This window comes from Bos javanicus, chromosome 23 (genome assembly GCF_032452875.1).
Source record: "Bos javanicus breed banteng chromosome 23, ARS-OSU_banteng_1.0, whole genome shotgun sequence".
Taxonomy (NCBI): Eukaryota; Metazoa; Chordata; class Mammalia; order Artiodactyla; family Bovidae; genus Bos; species Bos javanicus.
Genome location: NC_083890.1, coordinates 29,587,130 through 29,592,434, shown reverse-complemented (window position 1 = coordinate 29,592,434; position 5,305 = coordinate 29,587,130). Strand labels below are relative to the sequence as shown.

At 41.0% G+C, this 5,305-nt stretch overlaps 1 pseudogene; it reads left to right on the top strand.

The window, feature by feature from the left end:
• Positions 1–3,111: 3,111 nt before the first annotated feature.
• LOC133235906 (olfactory receptor 1361-like) lies at positions 3,112–4,121 on the top strand (annotated as a pseudogene).
• Positions 4,122–5,305: the final 1,184 nt, after the last annotated feature.

The following is a 5,305-nucleotide window of genomic DNA, read 5'->3' as shown; positions in this document are numbered from 1 at the left end:
AAGACAATGTATCGTCCTCTCCTGCCTTCACTTTTCATTAACCAATTTATTCATTTTCTGACAAATACCATATTTAGCATTCCAAGTGCTAGAGATACACAAGAGAGGAAAACCTTGTTAGGGAGACCAACATTAACTAAATAACTTAAATATTAAAAAAAAATAAATGTGATTACATCCTCCATATTACAACTTCAACAATTGACCAAGAGCCTAGACAGGAAGGATTGTCTTTGTCAAAGAGGCCACAGAAGACTTTCCTAAGAAAGTCACCAATAGAGCCAAGGTTAGACGGATGAGCAAGAGCTGACTCAGAGTGATGAGAAGGAACATGGTCCATACAATGCAATGCAGTGCAGACAGTGTTGCTGGGAGCACATGATAATCGACTGTGGTGCGAGTTGAAGCTGGTGACATGAAGCTCAAAACCAAATGAGCTTTGTCAGACATTTCATATATAAGTGGTATCATATGGTATTTATCTCTTTCTGATTTACTTCACTTTTGTTGCTGTTTAGTTACTCAGTCGTGTCTGACTCTTTGCAACCCCATGAACTCAGCATGCCAGGCTTCCCTGTCCTTCACTATCTCTCAGAGTCCACACATACTTAGGTCCATTGAGTTGGTGATGCCATCCAACCATCTCACCCTTACTTCACCTAGTATGATAATATATATAAGTTTATATAACGCATCTTCTTTATCCATTCATCTGTCCACGGACTTTTAGGTTGTGTTTATGTTTTGGCTATTGTAAATAGTGCTGCTGCTATGAACATAAGGGAGCATGCATCTTTTTGAATCATAGTTTTGTCTGAGTATAAACCCAGGAGTGGAAATGCTGAATCATACATGCTATAGCAGCTCTATTTTTAGTTTTTTGAGAAAAACTTCGTATGGTTTTTCATTATGGTTATACCAGCTTATGTTCCCATCTACAATGTAGGGCAATTCTCTTTTCCCCATACCCTCTTCAGAATTTGTTATTTGTAGACTTTTTAATGATGGCCATTCTGACCAGTGTGAGGTGATACCTCATTATAGTTTTGATTTGCATTCCTCTAAAGCCAGGCTTCAGCAATACGTGAACCGTGAACTTCCAGATGTTCAAGCTGGTTTTAGGAAAGGCAGAGGAACCAGAGATCAAATTGCCAACATCCGCTGGATCATCGAAAAAGCAAGAGAGTTCCAGAAAAACATCTATTTCTGCTTTATTGATTATGCCAAAGCCTTTGACTGTGTGGATCACAAGAAACTGTGGAAAATTCTGAAAGAGATGGGAATACAAGACCACCTCACCTGCCTCTTGAGAAATTTGTATGCAGATCAGGAAGCAACAGTTAGAATTGGACATGGAACAACAGACTGGTTCCAAATAGGAAAAGGAGTACGTCAAGGCTGCATATTGTCACCCTGCTTATTTAACTTATATGCAGAGCACATCATGAGAAATGCTGGACTGGAAGAAGCACAAGCTGGAATCAAGATTGCCAGGAGAAATATCAATAACCTCAGATATGCAGATGACACCACCTTTATGACAGAAAGTGAAGAGGAACTCAAAAGCCTCTAGGTGAAAGTGGAAGAGGAGAGTAAAAATGTTGGCTTAAAGCTCAACATTCAGAAAACGAAGATCATGGCATCTGGTCCCATCACTTCATGGGAAATAGATGGGGAAACAGTGGAAACAGTGTCAGACTTTATTTTTGGGGGCTCGAAAATCACTGCAGATGGTGACCGCAGCCATGAAATTAAAAGACGCTTACTCCTTGGAAGAAAAGTTATGACCAACCTAGATAGCATATTCAAAAGCAGAGACATTACTTTGCCAACAAAGGTCTGTCTAGTCAAGGCTATGGTTTTTCCAGTGATCATGTATGGATGTGAGAATTGGACTGTGAAGAAGGCTGAGCACCGAAGAATTGATGCTTTTGAACTGTGGTGTTGGAGAAGACTCTTGAGAGTCCCTTGGACTGCAAGGAGATCCAACCAGTCCATCCTAAAGGAGATCAGTCCTGGCTGTTCTCTGGAAGGACTGATTCTAAAGCTGAAACTCCAATACTTCGGCCACCTCATGCGAAGAGTTGACTCATTGGAAAAGACTCTGATGCTGGGAGGGATTGGGGGCAGGAGGAGAAGGGGACGACAGAGGATGAGATGGCTGAATGGCATGACTGACTCGATGGACGTGAGTCTGAGTGAACTCCGGGAGTTGGTGATGGACAGGGAGGCCTGGCATGCTGTGATTCATGGGGTCGCAAAGAGTCAGACACTACTGATTGACTGAACTGAACTGAACTGAATAATTATAGTAGTTTCAGGTGTATAGCATAGTAATTCAGTATTTTTTACAGATTATGCTTCATTAAAAGTTATTACACGATAATGGCTGTAATTCTTTGTGCTATAGAATATATCCTTGTTGCTTATCTATTTTATTTTCATTTTCTTTTTAAAACTTTTTATTTTATACTGGACTATAGCCAATTAACAATGTTGTAATACTTTTAGGTGGACAGTAAACAGAGTCAGCCATACATACACTTGTGTGAATTCTCGTCCAAACTCTCATCCCATCCAGGCTGCCACATATTTTTGAGCAGAGTTCCATGGGTAGAGACCAATTTTTAAATAAAGAAGTGACTTTATGAGTTTTTTTTTTTTTAAGGATCACGCTGACCACAGTATGGAGAACAAATTGGGTGGGGCAAGATCCATGTTAAAATAGTTAGGAGGATAACAGTTCTCCAGCCGTCACAACCTTGAACTAGAATAGTCACTGTGAGTGTGGGTGGGAGTATTTATTGAGCCCCTTCTATGTGCCAGACACTGAGCTAAGTACTGAAACATCACTTCTGCCTTGAAAGATTCGTGGTCTTGAGAAGAAAACAGATTCACAAGCAAGTAGTTAAATACCAGTCACGCAAAATTTTATTAAGAAAACTCGTTACGCATTCATAACTCCAGGACGTCTCTGTGGTTTCTTTCATTCTCTTACCTTGATGTCTCCTTAATTTGACCATGTTTCGTGAGGTACAACCCTTGTCCTCCCATTGCTATTTTAGTTGTTTATCCATTCCTCACATTGGTGGTATAAGGAAAACCCATTGCCAAGAGAAAGGATCCAAGGTTCTAGCTAACTGTAGTGAATCCTCTTCATGCTGATTCTTTCCTTATAACCCATCAAGACCTGAAATGAACTGCAGCAAGAACCCTGACTTTGTCCTCTCAGGACTGTCCAGTGACCCAGACAAACCACAACTCCTCTTTGGTCTCTTCCTGGCCCTCTACTTGCTGAGTCTCTTAGGAAACTCCCTACTGCTGCTGGCTATTGGTGCTGATATCCACCTCCACACCCCCATGTACTTCCTCAGCTAGCTCTCCCTGGTCGACCTCTGCTTCACTACCACCACAGCCCGCTAAATGCTGGAGACTCTGTGGACCAGCAGCAGTTGATCTCCTTCTCTGAGTGTCTGGCCCAGTTAAATTTCTTTGCAGTTTTTGCTGATATGGACAATCTGCTTTTGATGGGCACAGCTATCAGCCACTACGCTGCCATCTGCCATCCCCTGCACTATGCACTCCTAATGACTCCTTACAGATGTGCACTGCTGCTGGGTGGGTCTTGGGGAGTGGCCCACTCTATCTCTCTTGTCCATGCCCTGTTGCTATCCCAGCTCCCATTCTATGCTAATCAATAGATTCCCCACTTTTTCTGTGATTTCGGACCACTCTTTAGACTTTCCTGCTCTGATACCCACCTCATTGAGGACCTAATGATGGTTCTGACAGGACTCTTAAGAATCAGCCCTCTTCCCTGCATCATAAGCTCCTATGCCCATATTTTCCTTGCTGTAGCTCGGGTCCCATCAGCACAGGGGAAAAAGAAAGCCCTGGCCACATGCAGCTCCCACCTCTCCATGGTCATCCTCTTCTACAGCTCGGTCTTTGCCACCTACCTGAAGTCCCCGTCAGCTTCTCATGCCTCTGGGGAGCTGGGTGCTGCTGTCATGTATGCCCTGGTAACCCCCACTCTCAATCCTTTCATTTATAGTCTAAGAAATAGGGATGCGGAGAGTTCCCTGAAAAGGGTTCTGGGCATAGAAAGCTCATGGCATTAGGAATAATTCCAAGAAACAAGTGTTTTGGGGGAAAAAAATCACACTCTTCACCACCACACTGATAAAGTGAGGCTATTGCACAGTATAGATATGCTATAGCATAAAGAACACTTAACAGAAATTGGGAGAATTAGTTGTTAGAACTCACTTTAACTGCTAGCTCTAAGTTCATATATTATATATTATCTATATTATTATATCAAAATATATCAGTAATATATCAAAGTGAAATTGTTAGTCACTCAGTTGTGTCCAACTCTTTGTGACCCCATGGACTGTAGCCCATCAGTCTCCTCTTGTCCATGGAATTCTCCAGGCAAGAATACTGGAGTGAGTTGTCATTCCCTTCTCCAGAGGATCTTCCTGACCCAAGGATCGAATCTGGGTCTCCTGCATTTGCAGGCAGTCTGATCCACTAGGGAAGCCCACTTCAGGTTGTCGTGGTTTAGTCACTAAGTCGTGCAGGACTTTTGCAACCCCATGGACTGTAGCCCTCTAGGCTCCTCTGTCTATGGTATCCTCCAGGCAAGAATACTGGACTGGGTTGCCATTTCCTTCTCATATACATAATACCATAAATATTATATTATAATATATATAATGAGGTATATTAGCTAAAAATAGAATACTTGAGTGGATTGGATGAGCTCTTCTTTAAAGTTGACTTATAACACTAATAGTATTGAAACTTAGTCATCTGTTCTCATCATTACCACCATTTTGACCATCATTTCCATGGCTATCACTGGTTTAATAATGAAGATTCTCACCATCAGCTTTACTATAGTCAGTATCATTTTTTTGTCATTAGCATCACGTTACAAATTACCATCTTCAGCTCTTTCCTTATCAATACTGCCAGTACCATCACCATGAATAAGAGACTGGAAACTGGTTCTACACATTTTTTCCTTCTTAATGCCTCATTTTTCAGAATCTTCTATTTCTTTGTGTTTTTGTGCTGTGTTGATAATTGTGGGAAGTATCATAATGGCATGGTGAATATGTTTTATAAAAATGTCTTCATAAATTTGAGAGTATAATAAATATTTACGTTTGAAATGAATGATTGCATAGGTTATATAACACAATACATACACAATGTCTAAAACTTTCTTTAAATTATTCCAGAAAAAAAGGATATCTAGATATTTGGCACAATATTGGCAAAATGTTGATGTCAA